The following is a 21,224-nucleotide window of genomic DNA, read 5'->3' on the forward strand; positions in this document are numbered from 1 at the left end:
TGCATCTGAAAATGTGGACTTTTTCATTCTAGAGTGCATCTACAATGTAGAAACAACACAGTTTGACACCACTTAAGCTGCCATTGCTCCATCCTACAGTATCCCGGGATTCATCATTTTGTGAGGTGCCAGCACCCTTTGGCAAAGAATGCTAAACTACAAATCCCAGAATTCCATAGGATGGTGCTACCACATATAAAGTGGTGTCAAACTGCATTATTTCTACAGTGGAGATGCACCCACCGTCGCAGAGGGGCTATCCATCTGGGCCAAAAAGTCCATGTTTTCCCCGACCTCACATTGTCTGGTTTGGACGATGTAGGCCACAACCCCAGGGCCAGAACTGGGCTGCATCTCGGTAGAACAGCCACAGTTTTGATGGTTTCTGGGGTAAACAGCCCTTAACATGGATCAATTTGAATCCTGATTTGCCACGGAGTTTCCCAGAAAGTATGTGAAAACCCCCAGCTGTTTAAATACCCATCACAGTCCTTACCTTCCCCCACCTTCTTGGCTATTCAACAGACTCCCATCACTCTGTGGCCAGGCCATTGCAGATGCACTTTGATGTGAGCCAAATAACCAATCCAAAATGCATTCAGAGGCTTGTTTTCTTTGCTTGAAGGTGCTGAAATTTCATAAGAAAAGAATTAGTCTGTCTCAAGTAACTGGACTATTGTCAAAAAAGGAAAATGGCAGACAAAGCAAAAAAAAATGTGGCTTCTCTGTGGAGGTGCTGAATTCAAAACATTCAACATGTCATGAGCTGCATCAAAATGGAGTGGTTTGTGCCATGGCATGATTTTCATCAGGAAAAGAGCACTATGAAAAATGATTGTCTCCCTCCACCAACTCGATTCATGATCCCACTGAAATCCTTGTTTTTAACACTACAGGATCTGACAAGATCTATGGATTGGCTATTAGTAACCTGATCTATACTATGACAGAATCACATCTGAAACATTTATCCAACCTTAGGTCCTTATATTATTATTATTATTTTAAAAATAAAGAGCATAAATTGTGATGTAGTTTCTACTAAAGACTGTTAACAAATGGCTTTGATTAAAATGAAGGAAATGATTTATTTTCAGCCTTTGATTTTTGTTATATATGTCAGTGCCTTCTAGGTAGAAGAGACTAGGCACTCCAGGATTGATAATCAATTCCACAACCTGTTCTGTGACAGTCACTAGTTTAAATTAAGTATAGACTGGTGTCCCTTAGGGCTGTCTGAGGAGCTTATTGCTTCATTTAAATAACCCAGCTTACCTCACCCAAATTAAAGCCTAAATTGGGTGACAACCGGGTCCTACCGCAAAGATTTTGCTGCTGAAGTCACTGAGTAGTACAGCCTGGCTGCAGCTGGGTCCCAGGCAAGCTTTGGTGGCCAGTTTTCCAAGTTGGAAAGCTCCCAGCTTTGAAATAAGGCCACCGGAGCTCACTTGGGACCCGGGCTACAGCAGGGCTGTACTCTCTCCACCATGTCTTCAGTTTGTGGATAGGTAAGCCAGTGTGGCATCATGGTTTCAGTGTTGGATTACAACTCTGGAGACCAGAGGGAGATTCCCAGGTTGACCAATTATGATTGTTGCAGTAGTGACACAATTATGACTCTGTAGGAACATTGAATATGAACCAGTTATGGATGCATAACTAGCTTACTAACTAGATCAAGTGTGGCACAGTGGTTTGAGTGTTGGCCTATGACTCTGGAGACTAAGTTTGGTTCCCAGCTTGACCATGAAACAATGGGTGACCTTGGGCAAATCACATGCTCTCAGCCTCAAGGGAAGGCAATGGCAAATCTTCTCTGAACAAATCTGGCCAAAAAAATTCCATAATAGCTTCACTGTAAGATGGAAACCACTTGAAGGCACAGAACAACAAACTGCTATTAACAGTCATGGTCAGATATGTGTATCTCAGATTGTAAGGACAGATGTATTTTGCATTTCTTTGTAACAAGGAAAATGGGGTCTTATTGTTATCCTGTGTTGTCACCAGGCTTAGTGACACCTGGTCTGTGTGTGGGGGCTCCCAGAAGGGTGGCGGAGGCCTGCCCAGCCGTACCCTGCCCTCTTGTTGCCTTGCTCATATGCCACCCTCACTGCCACCTTGGCTTCCTAACCAGGCTGGCAAAGAAGCCACGAGGAATGTGGTTTAATTTGTGAAACTCCCCATATATAATGTTATTGCCTTATATTGTTTTTTCTTCTATACCCTCATGGGAAGGTTCTACCCTTAATGGTGGCCTAAAAGAATTTTTGTGTAAAACAAATTTGTTACATCCAAGGAGGATATAAATGTTAGTTTATCAATTTGTATGGAATTCCATTCCCTTTAGTGTACCATTAGGAATCCCATAATCACGGTCAAGCTAGATCACTGACAGAGAGCAATACTATCAGTGCTGGTCAGGGAAGACTCATTAGGGAAATCATCTCATTTACAAGCATTGAGTTGCTATGACAGCTCAGCTGCATGACCTACAGTTTCATTATTACTTTTGTATGCTGGCATCTGCTTACCACAGAGATGTCATATGATAGTGCATGGAGAGAAAGGCATACAGAAGAAAGACCTTCCCTTCCCTAAGATATGGTCTATCCTATTGAGAAAGAAAGTAAGAGAGAGAAAGAGAGGGGGGAGGGATGAGAACCTACAAGTTATAAACATCCCTCAAATTCTAGAAGGGAAAAACTTTTGCAAATGTTCCTCTTGTTCTTGTCATGTCTTTTTAAAAGAGGAGGGAAATGGAGACAGAGCATTAGTGTACCATACTATCAATTCAAGTGAGCTGTCTGTTATTTGTTATTGTCCTCATTTAGCTTTAATTTCAAAAGAAGGTGGTGGTGATGAGGGAATTACATGCTCTCTCCAGTCACTCCTGTCTAAAATCACAACATGGGAAGCATTTATAAGGCCATGTGCAAGTGTGATCCTGCCTGACAGAACAGGCTGACATTTGGTGATTTTCAAGAAGCAGGGAATAGTGTGTCATGGCAAACTGCAAGAAGCATAGTCCCAGAGGCCTAATCCATACCCATGATGAACATTTTGGCTATACCGCCACATGACATCATTGAACTTGATCCTGTTGAAGCAAAAAAACCAAAACAAACAAACCCACTATATACTCCTCATTTTAAAACACATGTGTATAATATAAAAGGCAAATCTGGTGGCTTGTGCAACAGTCCTTAACACTTACTCATTTTCAGTCACGGGTGAATGAGGCTTTTGTGAACAATCAGGTGAACTGCTTGATTTGTCAAAAGATACAGAAGCTGAGAAGATTAGTTGTCACAAAATGTTTTTTCTTTCATCCAAGAGAAACATATCTTCCAAATGTTCTGATTTGGCAGGGACACTTGTGATAAATCCTATGTCATTGTACTTTTTCAGCTGCGTTAAAAATGCCCTCATTTCTCCTTCCATTTCTTCTTCTCTGTCAGAGAGCTCTGATGTTGCAACAAACTACTAATCCCAGGTTCCCATAGCACTAAGCCATGGCATTTAAAATGGTGTCATACCAGATGATTTCTGCAGCATAGATGCAGCCTGAAATATATTACTTCTGTCATGGGGAAAAAAATCAAGGCATAAGAATTTTAGCAGAGGGAGATTGAAGGCATTTCCAAATTCAAACAAACAAACAGCTTCATTTATATTCCACTTCATAGTGAACTAATAGTGTCTAAGTGATTTACAACTGTAAGCTAATTGCCCCCAACAAGCTGGCTACTCATTGTAGCAACCTCAGAAGGATGCAAGCCTGAGTCAAGCTTGAGCCCCCTTAGCTGGGATTGAACTCGCAGCCTTATGGTTTTGAGTGAGTGGCTGTAGCCACTCCAAGATCAGGGGATCTTGGATGAGACAGATTATCTGGACCCATTTCAAACTGGCTTCCGAGCGGGCTATGGAGTTGAGACTGCTATGGTCGCCCTAGTTGATGATCTCTGTCTGGGCATGGACAGGGGGAGCGTGTCCCTGTTAGTGCTCTTGGACATCTCAGTGGCCTTCGATACCATTGACCATGGTATCCTTCTGGAACGCCTGGGGGAGTTGGGTATCGGAGGCTCTGCTCTGCAGTGGTTCCGTTCCTACCTCTCGGGCAGATTCCAGATGGTGCAGCTGGGGGACTGTCGCTCCGATAGGAGGGCCCTTACATCTGGGGTCCCTCAGGGAGCGATTTTGTCCCCTATGCTATTTAACATTTACATGAAGCCACTGGTAGAGATCATCCGGAGACACGGGGCGCGGTGTTATCAATACGCTGATGAATAGGCCTTCTCTGTGTCTCCGACTGATGCAGTGACAGGGATGGCATCTCTCCCTCAAATGCCTGCTTGGAGCGGTAAGGGCTGGATGGGGAAAACAGACTCAGCTTGAATCCAGAAAAACGGAGTACTGGTGATAGGCTCCCCTGGCCCGGTATAGGAAATTTTTCCACCTGTCCTGAATGGGTCACGCCTCCCGTAAGGACTCTGCTCGCAGTCTGGGGGTGCTTCTGGACTCGTCATTCCCACCTAACATCCAGGTGGATGCGGCGGTCAGGAGCACTTATTATCAGCTTCGGCTGATACGCCAGCTGCGTCCCTCCTGGGCCGGGGGACCTTGAAACCGGGTACATGCCTCTGGTAACTCTCGGTTGATTTCTGTAATGTGCTTTACATGGGGCCAACCTTGGTACCAAACGCAGAAGCTTCAATTAGTGCAGAATATGGCTGCTAGGCTGGTACTGGATGTTCCAGGGCCAGCCATATAACACCAGTATTGAAAATCTCCATTGGCTGCCTATTCGCTTCCGGGCCGAATACAAGGTGTTGGTTATACCTATAAAGCCCAAATGGCTTGGGCCCAGGGTACTTGGAGACCCCGCCTCCCCATACAGTCCGCCCACACACTCCCGGTCGGGTGGGAAACATCTTTGAGAGTTCCAGATGCTCGATTTAGTTCATCTCGAGGGCATTTTCAGTTTCGGCCCCTCAGCTCTGGAACTCTCTCCCCCTGAGCTCCGTACAGTCATCACCTGATGGTTTAAGAGAACCTGAAGACCTTTTTATTTCGCCAGGCTTTCCCCCCATGAGCCTGTTGTCATCTTTCTCCCTGGCAGGTAATTGGCAGATTCCATCTATCCAGCCATTTGTATGGGGTTGTTTTGTAGGGTTTAAGGTTTTATTGTTAATTGTTGTATTTTATGATAGGAGTTGTTTTACTGCTGCTGTTTGACACCGCTGTGATCCCTGAATAGCGGTATAATAGAAAATTAAATTATCTTATTATATATTTCTTTATTATTATTATATTATATTATTTAAACCACTGTGCCAAGGAAGAACTACCTTGAAGCAGCATTTATGTTGTGCTTTTGGTAAATTGTTGTCATTAACCTCTATATGCCTCAAATTCCAAGAATGGTGGAAATGACATGCTCAGACATCCAACCAACACAACTTCACAGTGCTTAAAACTGCTGGCCATGCTGGTTGGGGAATGTGAAGGCTTTCATGGCCGGCATCCATAGATTTTTTTTTTAATTTTATTGCTTAAAATATGAAGATATACAACATTCAACATGATCAACATAAATTAATCGGAAGCATCTCAACTCAGAACTATTACATATAATGATCCTGTATCTTCAAAAATCTTGAGGACAATAAACTCCGTTGTACAACTTTGCTTCTGTGTTTATACTCTCCATATAATAGTTACCTTATAGCACTTCATGTTTCTTCTATTACTCCAGTCTATACATTGTGCTTACTTATATATAACACCTATTTTCTATTTGTTAAATGAGGTGCTTAATAATATCAATTAAATACGCGATGATTTACATGCCTTCCATCTATCGTCACAAAAGTTTTTTAATGACTTCCCATTCCCTTTCCACTTCTTCCTCTCTATTCCCTGAATAATTCAGTTATCTGTCCATTTCCATCATGTCGTATATCTTCAGTAGCCACTGCGTCATTGATGGTATTTCATTGCTTTTCCAATATGTGGGCCAGCAATACCTCCTGCTGAGACCATGTATAGGATTTTACGCCAATGTTTTTTCTCTGTTTCCCAAGGGATTCTATTAGTCATGTTAAGCAAATAGATTTCAGGAGTCAAATCGAAATTTATCCCAAGATTTTTTTTGTTATGCACGCATGAATTTGGCTCCAGTATTTCTTTACCTTGGGCATTCCCACCATACATGGAAACAGGGGCCTTTGATTTTGCACACTTCCAACATTGATACTGCGTCCCTATGATTTTAGCAAGACTGACTGCGTACGTACCATCTTGACTCCATTTTTTTTTGTAGTTTTCTTGTAAATTTGACAAGCAGTGAACTTTCGTGTTTTTTCTCTGGCGTAATGCCAGCTTTCAGTTCAATTGTCTTCCCTAGATCTCTGGCCCACTGTATCAATCGAGTCCTTTATCACATTTTCTTCCACTTTCCTTTGTAACAAAACTTTATAAAATTTAGATGTTAATTTATTTTGTTCTTTTCGTAGCACGATATCCAATTCAGTATTTTTAATTTCAAATTTTTCCATTAGAGAGTCATTTTTAAATCTTTCTGCTAATTGTTGATAAAGAAACCAATGCTTTTGGATATCCATGTTCTTAATGTTTTCTAGTTTCTTAAACATGAAGTTATTCAAATTATCTTTTGAGAGTAGATCTTCATACCTCATCCATAGATTTTGTGGGTTTTTCAGGCTATGTGGCCATGTTCTAGAAGAATTTATTCCTGATGTTTCACCAGCATCTCTGGCTGGTATCTTCTCTCAAAAAACTAGTCGGGGAACTTTGGGAGTTGTTTGATTGATAACTTTCCAACCTCTGCCTCACCACCACCTCGACAACCACATCTTCAAATCTAGGTTCTCGGTTAGAGTTACCAACTTGTTGAAGACAACCCTAAAGCTATCTTTTTAATAGCAACACCATCTGGTTGACTGTGTTTATTTTATGTCTTGCAGAACTTCCCCATCTCAGCTGATGAAGCCTCTCTTAAATTCACAAGAGTAAGCAGGACCATTTGCAATGCTAGTCTATGCTTAGTTTACATATGGGCTGGATTTGTAGGAGAGGCACTACATTGGAAGAAAGCAGCTGGTAATAAAGTAGGCAAGAAAAAGTGGACAAAGAAACATCTTGAAATACCGCATCCTTTTAACATACTGAAGTCTGAAAATTTAACATCAAAGAAGAAGAAACACACACACTATTATTGTTAACTGCTGCTCTTCCAACATTATCAATTGGAGGTAGGATTACCAGATCCAGGCTTTGCAAGGTTTCCTGAGTCTTTTAAGTCGCATACAAAATCCACCTGGTGTGGAATTAATCCATTTAGGCAGGACTGGAAAAAAGAGCTGCTGAAAAAGATTTGTCTCCTTTGCAATTCTTAAAGATAAAAGAACCTTCACAAAAACCTAAGTTAAGGGTGGGGATTCTATCGCCCCTCCACCATTGAGCAGGTTGTCTGAAGTTGAAGGGAATCAGAATTCAGTTCCTTCCTCAGTTCTGTTCTTAGATCCAAAAAGCCTTCTATTTCAAGAACAGACAGTATTTTTTTATTTTTTTTAAAGGATCCTGCTAGCTTCATTCATTAATATCTGAAAGCTGTTGTTAAAGGAGGATGAGCAATTTGGGGGAATTTATTCTGGTAATCTTGCAACACTTTCCCTGAGAGGCAGAAAAATTCACATTATAGCAAGAGTCATTCACAAAGTGGCTTGTAAAAGAATGTTAGGGTGTTCTTTTACTCTTTAAATCCAAAGTTGTCTTGTTGTAAGTGATCCAAAATGTATTTTGCAAAATTTTTAGTTATGACACATGCAGAGAGCTAAGAAATAGGTTTTAAAAGGAGAAAAGATGCTATAGGTTTCACAACAAGGAACACTTAAAGGATGGGAAAGACTCTCCAATGATGTATGAATGCAGATACACAAGCAAGCGCACAGACTCAACATCTGTCTAGCCATGCATCTCTGAGTGGGAAATGTCCTAGGGGTCAGGGACTAAGTTTTGTATATGCTCCTCACAACTGGTGCATCATGACATGCCAGAAATGATATCAAGTCACTTTCAGTCACCATTTTGAGCCAGTTCTGGTTGAAAACAGGAACTTTGTCAGGTTCTGGGGGGTTGGGAAAGTTAAGCCATCACATTTGTGAGCAGTTTTCTTATATCTGGGACCATTTTCAAGTGAAAAATCACCCCCAAATCAGCTGGAAACAGTTACCTAATGTAATTGTTTTGTATTCACACTTACAACTTAGGGCCTGTACAGACTGGCACTTTGTGCCAGCCTGTGAGTGGAGGGCACCATTTTGGCACGACTACAGCGCTGCATCTGCATGATGCAGTGCCAAAGGGGCATCATAAAGCTGTGCCACCATGGCTATGGCTCCCTTGGAGGTTGTAAAAAGGAGCCGCTTTTTGCGGCTCCTTTTTCTGCCCTCCAGAGGCCAGATAAAAAGATTGTATGTACAGCGCTGTGTAAATTTACAGTGCTTCATAAATAAAGGTTAATAATAATAATAATAATCAGGGCCACAGCGTGAGGTTGCCATGGCACCAATCCAGACAGTAAAGGGACGGCTGCATAGTCACAATTTTGGCACTATTGTCACAATTATGATTCCTCCCCCAACTTTTTTATCAGCTAACTAGGGAGAAGGAGGGCCATTCTCTTGATGATCAGAGCATGGCTGAATGATGTTTCCATCAGGTTTTGGGAGGTCTATCCAGGAGACGTTACTTAGTTAAATAAGTGTAAGGATTCCAGCTAGCATCATGCATGGCAGTGGGTTGGACTAGGATGGTGCTTGTGATCTCTTCCAACCCTAGGATTCTATTTTTTTAAAATAAATAAATTATATTTAACCAAAGATATGTGGAAATACACAGAATTCCTCAGAAATATGCACATTTCCGATCATCTGCCTGTTTACAAGATAGGAAATTCCATCCATGTCTCTTTTCTCTCTTGCTCGCTTGCTTATGTGCACATACAGAGAGGTGAATGAGAGAATTTGCTAGTTATTTAATGGCATGCGCTACTACCATGGGCAGCAGGCATGCACCTTTGCCCTCTGCTGGATGAAACCAAATCTGCTCAAATGTTTCTGATTAAGGTAACCTGAAGCGGACTCCATCAAACCAAACAAAACAACTCAGATACTTGGAATCTTTGCTAAGATTGACTACACCCATAAAAAAACACTTTGCTAAATTATTTTTTCAGAGCCTCTCTTTGAGGCTACTCTCTTATTGGGACTGTTAGAAAACTGAGATGGATATTCTGTCTATATAAAAATAAAAGCATGTAAAAATAATACAGACGTACATTTCAAATAGATTTAAAGGAATGAAAAAATTGAAAGAAACAATTTGCAGTGCAAAGGCATTTGGTAGTGCTGCTATAAATTGAGACTTACTGAAGATGGTTTTGGCTTGTTTGTGTTTTGCTTTTGTTTAACATTGTTAAAAAATAAGTGTCCTTGCAATTCTTTATTGATTCTCCTTGTTTCTCTAGTACAAAAATTAAATAAATTAAATTAAAATGACCATGTGAGAATAATGAATCAAAACTACATCTGAGGATTATTGATTTGAATAAAAAGCCAGATAAATCTTAATTTGGAGCCCCTTGGCAAACAATATCTACAGACTTAAAAACTCATAAAAAGAAAACTGTTCCAAATAAGGTTTCACTCACAGGTGAGAAATGAGGCATTCCTTTTCCCATTCTCAAGAGTACATGTCTGTTTGTCTGGCCATCCAGTTCAGAAAATGCAGGTAAAGAGAGGCACCATTTATTTCTTCAGAATTAGTTTGGGATATTCCAAGACTGTACATGGGATAAATTTGTGACATGTGAATCTCTGGCCAAAATTCTGTTGATGCATCATATTGCACTCATTTACACAGTTTTCTGCTTTATAATCCTTTATACTTTATAATCACACTATTTAAGCTTCTGGGTGTTAAAATTAGCACATTATAACCCAGTTCAGCTCCTAACTTGTATCAACATGCTAGTGGTTGCACTTTTTCCAGTGTCACACAGTGGTGCTGAGTTGCATCTGACAAAGTAGGCTGTTCTCTATGCACCATTTCCTGACATAACTGTTGGGCAATTCAAGTTTCCTAAGACTTCAACCTTTGTTTAGGAAACAAAAATATTGAAATATAAATATAAAAGCCAAGCCTGTTAGGGTCTAGCTCTAGAAAACAAAAATCGGAAGAGAGGAAAGAGAGAATGTTAAAATCTTCCAACAATAACAAAGTACAGACTGATTACCTATATATTTAGCTTGAAGTGGTCTACATAAATAATACTAAATATTTGAGAGTCAGTGTGTTGTAGGCTGATTCCAATTCAGCAGCCAAGGCTCAGTGCTATGGAATTCTGGGATTTCTAGTTTTGTGAAATATTTAGCCTTCTCTGTCAGAGAGCTTTGGTTTCACAACAAACTACAAATCCCAAGATTCATGAAACTGTGGCAGTAGTGTCAAACTGTATTACTTCTGCAGTGCAGATTCAACCATAGTGGTTTGAGTGTTGCATTGGGATAAGGAGACAAGGATTCAAATCTCTGTTCTTCTGTGGAAACCCACTGGGTGATCTTGGCCAAGTCTTACTCTCTCAGCCTAGATGGACAGCAATAAATCTGGCCAAGAAAACCCAAAGATATAGTTGCCAGAAGCTGGAGTCAACTTTTGTTCTTAGAAACAAAAACAACAACCGAAATATTTATTACAATTAATGCTAACAAACATCACAAAAAGAAACTGAAAACAAAACAGTTAAATCCAAACATAGTTCTACAGGGGTACCCATAGAAATGACTAGGATTTGTTAAATCATCACTTGTGCAAGTCCCATTGATTTCAATATGTCAACTTGAAGGCAGCTAACAACAACAATCTACTTGAGATTAAAAATTGATTTAGTCAATTAAAATCATCACCATATTCAGTAACAAGCAAAACAATTTGAAAAGCCAGTCTGCAATAAACGTGGTGAAGCCATGAGTTTGTTCTGTATTTTAGTCTGAACTTTAATGGGATAAAAAAGGAACTGAACCTTACCCCTATAGGTTCAGCATCTTGGGTAGCACCTTTAATATTCAGGGTAAAATCCAAATTGGATTTAGTACCTTCATGATTGCAAAACCACTGCAGAGGAATGAAAGGAGAGAAAGCCCCACATGATGGGCCAAAAATGTATTTTTTAAAAAGCCTAATGCGTTTTGGCCTTATCAAAATTGGCCTTCTTGCTAATATTTAGAAGGCCCACTTTAAAGGAGAGTGCAGATTGCAATTCCAGAAATTTCTGATAATAGCCCCTGAAGAAGGCCAGTTGGTGATAAGACTGAAACGCATTGGGCTTTTCGAAAAATAAATGAATTTTGGAACATCACACAACATGTGGGACTTTGGGCCAAAACACACTGCAGAAATAATCCAGTTTGAAACTGCTTTACCTGCCCTGGCTCAAAGCTAAGGAATCCTAGGAATTGTAGTTTGTGATGGCACCAGAGCTCTCTGAGAGAGAAGGCGAAATGTCTCATAAAACTGCAGTTCCCAGAATTCCCTAGCATTGAGCAAGAGCAGTTAAAGTAGTCTCAAACTGGATTATTTCTGCAGTGTGTTTTGGACCTTTGTCTCCTTTCATTCCACTACTGTGGCGTCCCAGTTTTTGATTCTGTTCCAGCAAAGCCACTGCTGTCGGTTTGAAGAGATGTATCTCTACACCACCTAATAATTGCTGAACACGAACGACACCATCCATCATAACTTTGGACAATTCAGACAAAGAGGAGGAGGCGGCAGATTGCAGTTTCTGATAATGAACTCTCTGGGCTAGTTCACACATTTAAATATTCCTCATTCCAGTCAAATAGAATGTGATCTGCCCACATGTGATCCAGCCACATGTGATCCACAGGAGTTGGGGCTTGGTGTGCCCCCCCCCTCGAAAAATTCTTTATACTCCATTGAAAAAAGCATTGCAGATTTTCCCAGAGTATCTACTGAAATCTGAAGAAATGTGCATTATTGCACATGTGGCCATCTGCCTTCACATGCATTCAGATGGGTGTGCATTTTCAGCAGAGGGAGGATGAATAGAGGTGATTAGATGAAAAATTGCACAGGAACGTGAAGAGAATTAACTGTCAATACAAATGTGTCACCAATTCACATAGTAAACTTATGTGTAAACTAGCCCTCTCTGAGTCCAGGGAGCTAGGGCCAGAGGTAGTGGGGGAACCTGCACTCCTGCAAGAGAAGACAGAGGCTGAAGAAGCTGAAGAAGACATGCCCCCATCCTTTACTGAACAACAAAGAGAAAGATAGCCATACCAATTACTGTTAAGCAGTAGATGCGGACCTAATTAGACACCTGTAGCCTTGAAGGGGCTGCCTATAAACATGCCATCAGTTCCCCCACAACTTTGGTGATAACAATCTTTTTATCTTGTTGACTGTCAGTACTCTCTACTGTTCCTGTTTTTATTACCTTGGACTGGCTACATTTTTACAACCATATTTACTCCTTGCTGACTTCGTGCATCTGGACTACTGACCTGCTGCAATGACTTCTGGACTGGCTGATGGCCACCTTCATGTTTCTTTCTTCATCTTGCGCAGATAACCTGTGACTGACCTGGAGTGGACTAACTACTCAACAACTCTTGCAATCTAACTGCCTACTTCCTTGGGCACTTGCTCACCAGTGTATAGGCAACTATCAGTATTTGTGCAGTTTATGTAGATTGATATTGGCAGAGGAAACCCTGAGCAATTTACCATGCAAAAATTATGTCTATTATTAAGAGAATGGTTCTTCCCTCTCCCTACTAAATTATATCTTTCTTTGTCTTTTCTGTAAATTAGCCAAAGTGCCTGAGAAGATTTTGGGAAGTTCATGGAGTTTTAGGGAGGGGCCTTTAGAATTCTCAACCAGAGATTTCTAGTTTCTCACCAACCTACAAATCCTAGGATCCCAAAGGATGGAACTATGGCAGTTTCACTTGAATATAACTGTGTAGTATGAATGGGCCCATGTTCGTGAGTAGTCACTGGTTCCCATGTCATGGGGTAGGATTTTAGTTTGATTTTCAAGGGAGCTATCCAAGGGGTTGAATCTATTTGTGGAATAAGACTGAAATGGTTCCTTTTGTTCTTTCACAGACTAACATCTCTTTTGCATTGACACAACTATAGAACTTTGATAGCACTTTAACTGCCATGGTTCTGTCCAATTACATTCTGAGACTTGTGGTTTAGGGAGGGTTATTTTCAAACAGGGAGTTCTAGACTAGAGCTTCCCCAAACTACCCCAGGATTCCACAGATTACAGCCTCAACAGTAAACATGAATTCATAGTGTTATAATTGTGTAGTATGAAATAGTTTTAAAACCCAGAATTGATCTTTCCTCTAGCAAAGAAGCTACCAGCGCCCAGTGGATCTATTCTGGTATTTGTGAAGTACACAGTCCTATTATATTCACCATTCAAGAAGCTTGGAAAGGAAATCTTTATGTTAGTCTCATAGTGTCAGAGGAGACAAATCTGCTTCCTTTTGCTTTTATAAATACTCTCCATTAAAGCGATTCTAAAGAGTAGTTCTGGAGTTTGGGCATTTGGATCATGAGAGGATGGTCTTCTTTATTGTTGTTATTAGATGCTGTGAGAAAAGGGAGCTACCTGATAAATAATCACAAAGTGTGCTAGATCAATGTATCCTTAGAAAATACCTGTTTACAAAAGATAATTATATGACTCTGGCAGTTTCAAAATGCCATAACTCGATAGATTAATGCCGGCAATACATCATGTGCTGCCAAAATTAGAGAGTTGAATATGAATATTTTTATAGCTACTGGTACAAAATGTGCTTGGCTCCCCATCTTTCCTTCCCTTTCCTTCCATCTCTGCACTGATAGTTCCTTTTTTATGGTATGCAAAGTTCAAATCTAAGTTAAAAAACAACTTAAAAAAACAACAACACACCACATCTTGGCTTGTAGTTCAACAAAGAGGAAAGTCTGCACAGCAGAACCTGAATTGTTCAAAATCATGACATGTTTTCATTTCAAGGCTTTGACTTCCTTTTCATTTCTCTGGATCTTGCTGCTCCTTAAATAATAATAATAAAATAATAATAAAACTTTGTTTCTATACCGCTTTTCCAGTGATCAAAGCAGTGTACAACAAGAATGTTAATATATACAGATTAAAGATAAAAACCACAATTCTCAAAATACATAAAAACATACAGCCAAGAGTCTTTGCCTTGTATGTGCTGTCAGAAAATAACCACAGAACACCAACATGGGAGAAAGGCCACAACTTTATTAAACCATTGGTAGGGTTGGCACAAAGCATAAGGTCAGGATCTGTGCAATCAAACAACCCGCTGTTGTTTGATTATCCAAAGCCGGGTCCCTACCCGGTGCTTGGGATGACCTAGGGGCTAAGGAACACCGCTTGAGCGCAAACCATGCCTTGTGTTCCCCCATTCACAAAGCCCCTAGTCACCGGGAGGCGCACCTGCGTTCTGGCCCTCGCAATGGCCAAACGCCCTCGCTCATCGCCCCCGGGTACCTTGTGACTCCCAAACCAGAACTCCATAGCCCTGGTACCACCAACATTCAGATCCTGGCCTATGCTGCCGCCACAAAGGCCTACTCAGAAGGCCTGCCGCCAACCCTGCCAAGAGAGATTTAATGGCCGCCACATTGATCCAAATGTGGGCGAACATAACCAGCAAAGGCCTTTGATCTCCATCGACCCACACGTTTGACGTCAACTGAAGGCAAGCCAGCCCTAGACGCAGCAATGGCAGCACCAATACGAAACGAATGGCCACCAAACTCCCTGGCAGGGAGACCCAGACGTGTAATAGTCATTCTCAGCACAGAAACAAATTGATATCTAGTGAGGGGAGAACCATTAACATGGATAAACAGAAAATTGGCCACCAAAGGCTTAACATCCCAAACGAGTCAGAGAGCTTTAACCAGACAAACCGGGTGTAACAATCTTCCTTCTATATGATGAGGTAACAAAATTTTAAATCTCTAGCCTCAAATATATAGTTGGTAGCGTGTTCAAAAACTCATCACTTAGGCCAAGCAGATTGATTATAAATCAATAAAATAAGTTTATTTTAGAAACAGAACAGAATAAAAGATTGTCAATAATAAGCTGTTGTGAACTTGTCTCTTAATCAATCAATTGCAGAGGTTTACAGAAACTCTTATATCAGATGCGACCCTTTTCCTAATCTTTAGGCCTTCCCTTGGTCTAAAAGATCAAATTTACTCGTTTTAACACACTGTCCCCTCAGAGACTTCAAGACTATAGCCCTCCTCGGGACTAGTCTTTTCCCAACCTCACTCAACCAATCCCCTCCAACTTCTCACTCCCTTCTCAACTGCCTCCGAATCTTTATAGCTCCAGCCGGCCTCTGATTGGTTCAGAGTCTCTGGCTCCTGATTGGCTGATTCAAGATTCCGAGCACCACACCGGGGAGCCACAAAAACGACGTAGCAAAACATTCTGGCCAACCCCAAACTGGTCGCACTTGGAGCGACACAAAGTTATAGATACAGCATGCTTTAAAAATGTTAGATCAGAAGCACACAGTGCCCTGCCAGATAAATCGCTCTTGGACCCTGCAACTATCTCGCCTAAGCGAAAGGCGCCAAAAAATGCTACTGAAAATGCAGCACTGAACAGCTGAACTTCATATTTTGATGAACAAACAACCGGGAGGGTGGCACAAATATTACAAAGCAGTTGTAAACATATAGGGCGTCTAGTATCCTTAATACAGGAATAAGCACGTTTCCAACCATGAACAGCCCTTTTAACCAAAAAAGAGGCACATGGATCTGGAAATCCCCCAGCCTTAGAAAAAAATGAAATGCCAGCCAAATGGATGGACATGGTCTTAGGTGCTACATTCTTATGGCGCAGCCAAACTAGGAAACGCAAAACCACCTCAGTAGTCAAAGGCCACACATGTTGAGTTCCAGAGTCTTGAAAATAATCTGCAAGCTTTCTTATGGCATTTTTGTAAGTTTTAAGAGTGGAAGGAGCAATGGAATCGAGAATCCTTTCCATTATTTCTGACAGCCAACCTCCCACATGGAAGCAGGACATAGGGTAGGCTGAAGGTCTGTCTGTGGGGCTAATTGTCGAAAGCGCTGAAACTGAAAACGAGAAATTGTGTCAGCAATGCCATTATCTAAACCTGGAACATGTTGAGCTAGAAAGGAAATATTGTTAATTAAACAACACAACACAAATTTTCTTAACAATCCCACGACCCTCGGGGATTTTGCTGACTGCTTATTTATAATTGCCACCACAGCTTGGTTGTCACACCAAAAATGCACTCTCTTTTCCCATTGTTGAACGGCCACAACAATGGGAAAAAATTCCAAGAATGTCATGTCCCTAAGAATGTCTGACCCTTGCCAAGCCTCAGGCCATCGTTCAGCACACCAATGGCCTTTGAAAAATAAACCAAAACCGATGCTCCCAGCTGCATCTGAATGAACCTGCAAGGAATCCTTAATGTGCTAGGTCCTCTGCCAAATGGCAGTACCATTAAAGCTTTTTAGAAATTGGAGCCAAATACGAAGGTCATCTTTTATACCTTTAGAAATCCTGATGTGATGGTGCAGCAACCTAGGACCTGCTAAGGACCTGGCTAACCTAGCACAAAAGGCTCTGCCAGGAGCCACCACCTTGCAGGCAAAATTAAGATGGCCCAACAGAGACTGCACCTTTCTAAGAGTGAGCTTGGAAGCCTGAAGGGCATGCTCCAATAGCTCGCATAATGTCACAATTTTTGCATGAGGTAATGCAGAAAAACCTTTGACTGAATCTAACTGGATTCCTAGGAAAGACATGGACGTGGACGGACCCTCCGTCTTGTCAGCAGCCAGCGGAACCCCAATTTCTGTTGCTAGGGAAGAAAATGTATTTAATAAATCAATACACACATTGGAATTGGCAGGTCCCACAAACATAAAATCGTCCAGATAATGAGTAACCGAGGAAGAAGAGGCCCTGCGTGTTAATTCCCACTCCAAAAAGGTGCTGAAAGTCTCAAAAGCTGAACAACTAATCAAACACCCCATAGGCATGGCCTTGTCGAAATAAAATTGACCTTCAAATTGAAAGCCAAGAAAATGAAAATCGTCCGGGTGAACCGGAAGGAGCCTAAAAGCTGACTGAATGTCGCACTTGGCCATCAGAGCCCCGGAGCCGCAGGCCCTGACCAACTGAACTGCATGATCAAAGGAGGCATATTTTACCGAGCAAAGCTCATCGGGGATGGCATCATTGACAGATGAACCCGGTGGGTGAGAAAGGTGATGGATGATCCTGAATTCACCCGGAGCCTTTTTAGGCACCACACCCAAAGGGGAAATATGCAGATTGTCAAAAGGAGGATATGGGAATGGGCCACCGACACGCCCAGCCTGGATCTCTTTATTGATCTTTACACCGAGTACCTCAGGCATGGCTCTAGCAAATAACAGGTTCTCAGGGAACTGATATGACAATTGGCCAGAAACAGGGATCCTGAATCCAAACAAAAAACCATTGGCCAGATAAGAAGCAGCTTGCTTATTAGGGTATGCTTCCAACAAAGGAATAAGAGCCTTGGGTTTGACAGGAGAAAAGGCTAAAGAAAAAACATTGGGAGTGTCAACCCGATCATTTATGGCTCCCTGCTTGACCAGCAACTGACCCTCCGGCCCCGTCGCCCTTTCCGGTGGTTGAAGAAGCAGGGCGCCCCCCTCGAAAGGGTTGGGATGCTTGTGCCGGACGGGAACAGGAAGTTTTTGGGTGAGACCCTCTACAAATTGAACAACAATGCTCATATTTACAATGGACACATGTACAACGACTGGAATTATAATCCCAACAAGACAAAAACTTTGAGTCCTTTCTCACAGGCCCCTTTTGAGGACCCTTGAGCCTCGCAGACGTGCCCACTTCCAAAAGCCAAATCTCGTGATGAAGCAGGCCCCACCGTTCACGAGAGTTCTGAGAGGCATGTTGTCGAAATGCGGCATCGTAGGCAATAGCAGCTGCATCTCCAGCAAAAGCCCTGGCACGCTGAACGTTTAAAAGATGACTAAGAAGGTGCCAAGCACGCTCAGAGAAGGCCATGGAGACCACAGCCGCAAAGATGGTATAGCCCTCTAACCAATTAGAAAAAGTAGGCTCAGCAGGACCAACCTTAGGCTCATGCCTAATCTTTTTTGTAGAAGTAACAGCAACAGCCTCTTTTCCTTTAGGTTGAAGAAGGGTGAAAACGTCTACGTAGCAACCTCTCAAAATGCTGTTACGTATCTTCTCGGACAAATGTGCTCCTGGAGGGCGTTCTCCAGGAGAACAGACCGGGAACTCAGATGCAAGTGAATCCACCCAAACACCTTGCAAACCAGGTCGCCAAGCCCGCTTCTTAATGGCCCACCGAGGCAAACCCGGAACCATGGCATGCTCAACCCAAAAACCATCCCTCCCCACTGGCACATCAGGTAGAGAACCACCTGCAGCTGCTGATTGTGTTTAACCAGCCTTGCGCGCTCTTCATCTCTTCTTCTTGGCCTTACGCTTTCTCTTCCTCTCTCTGCGCCGTTGTGCTGCTGAAACACCAGAAGGGTCATCATCATCCGATGAAGACGACGACGAACTGGAACTAGAAGAGCTGGAAGAACTGGAAAGCTGTACGGCCTGGCGACGAGACGTAGCTCCGGACGACTGTGGGTCTTGACTAGCCGAAGAGGTAGAGGGCTGCTCCGATGCTCTGGCACACCGATGGCTAGACTGGGGCACTGGAATGGCAGGCGATGAAGAGCTAGGCAACCGGCCAGCACCAACTGCTTGTTGGATGAAATCCGTGATGGATCTGGATAAGTTGGCAATTGCAGCAGGATCCATCCCAGCAGAAACTGCAAGCTGAGACGGCCCGGTTCGTGACGATCAGACTCGCTGTCCAAGTCCACATCAGCCGATGTGTGCATGGGAGACACAAGGCTAGAAGCCTGGGACCGGCCAGACATAACAAGAGAGTCTGAAAGAGACCTGGCCTTACGGACTGCAATCCTCTTGGACCTCATAGGAGGCATATTGGTAGTAGTAGGAAAAGGCAAACAAGAGAAAAGGCAGGTCCACAAGCAAAACAGCACTAAAATGTGCAGAAGAACAAAAGGCTGTAGATTCCAACAAGGTTTTGGCCAATAACAACTGACCAGACAAAAGCCTCCCACAATAAGTGTAAAAGGCAATTATGAAAAACAAATAGTCCAGCACCTAACCCCTAAATAATGGAAGGAGGTGACTCAAGGCCCAAATGAACCAAAATGGCGATTCCCGCCAATTTAGAGCTTGCAAAATGGCGTTCCCGCCAAAAACCCGAAAAACAAAATGGTGCTCCCGCCAAAATAGAAACCAAAATGGCGGCTCCCGCCAAAACTGCAGCCCAAAATGAGGCCTAGGAAGAAGGCCCCAACGGCACCTCGCACCTAAGTGGCCCACAAGGTGTAGGGGCACTCACCAAAATGGCTCCTCCCAAGGCCGCGGGGGTGGTCGGCAAAAGGACCGTGGGCCAAGGCAAATCGGCCTGACGGAATGGGGATCCGGGGAGGACGCCTCCCCTAACCGCACCACCCCGCCAACCCTGGCCAGGCAAGCCCAATGGAAGGGAGAAGCTCGAGGCTACCTCCCTTCCAAGCTTCGCTCCGTGCCTGTTCGGAGCCAAGCGCCGACTGAGGGGAGATATATATACTGCTCGGCCCCTCACCTCTGTGTCAGATTGTGGGGCCCCGCCCCCAAGGCCGAGCCCATCAATGGGCAGCCTTGGAGGACCGGAAGCCCCGCACCAACAAGTCCAGCTCCCAGAGCGCCACCCCTGGACCAGAAGGGCCGCCCCTTCCGGCCCCATTGGCCAATAGGGAGCCGGACAAGCCCCAGGGAACGCTGAGGCTTGTAGTTTCTTGCCACTTACTGCGGCAAAGCAGTCTGCCCCTGCAGTGTGGCGACTGCTTTTTTCGGTCACTGATATGCAAGTCTATCAAGAATAATTCCTACACAGGGTCAGACGGATATGCCAGTCGGAATAAATGTGTCTTCAGAGCCTTTTTAAAAGCATCCAAAATGGAGCAGGCTCGGATTTCAACAGGAAGATTATTCCAGAGAGTAGGTGCTGTCGATGTAAATGACTTCTTATGAGTTGTTGTCAGTCTCACTCTCGGACATTCTAATAGGAATTTCCCTGATGTTCTGAGAGTGCGGGGCAGATTATGTGGGAGAAGACGCTCCTTCAAGTAGCTCGGGCCCAAGCCATGTAGGGCTTTATAGGTAATAACCGACACTTTGTATTGGGCCCGGAAGCTAATGGGCAGCCAGTGAAGAGATTTTAATACCAGAGTTATATGATCTGCCCTAGATGTTCCAGCGACCAATCTGGCTGCTGTATTTTGCACTAACTGAAGCTTCCGGACTTGGTACAAAGGTAGCCCCATGTAGAGCGCATTACAGAAATCTAACCGAGAGGTTACCAGTGCATGTACTACCATTTCAAGGTCCTTGAAGCACTCTTGGCCATCGCATCCACCTGGGATGACAGTTGTAAGGATGGATCCAAGAGTACTCCCAGACTGCGCACTTTGTCCTTTAGGGGGAGGCTAACCCCGTCTAGGACTGGATGACAAATTTCCCTGCCTGGACTTGGGGTACCTATCATGAGTACCTCTGTTTTCTCTAGATTCAGCCTGTTTTCCCTCATCCAACCCATTACTGACTCCAGGCAGGCATCCAGAGGAGAGATGCCATCCTTAGTCACTGTGTCAGTCGGAGACATGGAAAGGTATATCTGGGTGTCATCAGCATACTGATAACACTGAGCCCCATGTCTCCGGATGATCTCTCCCAGCGGCTTCATGTAGATGTTAAACAGCATAGGGGATAAAATGGCACCCTGTGGGACGCCCGATGTTAGCTCCCTTTTACGGGAGCAGCAATCCCCTAGCCTCACCATCTGGGACCTTCCCGAGAGATAGGATCGGAACCACTGGAGCGCAGTGCCTCCGATGCCCAATTCCCCCAGGCGTCCCAGAAGGATACCATGGTCGATGGTATCGAAAGCCGTCGAGATGTCCAAGAG

This window comes from Sceloporus undulatus, chromosome 2 (genome assembly GCF_019175285.1).
Source record: "Sceloporus undulatus isolate JIND9_A2432 ecotype Alabama chromosome 2, SceUnd_v1.1, whole genome shotgun sequence".
NCBI classification, from domain to species: Eukaryota; Metazoa; Chordata; class Lepidosauria; order Squamata; family Phrynosomatidae; genus Sceloporus; species Sceloporus undulatus.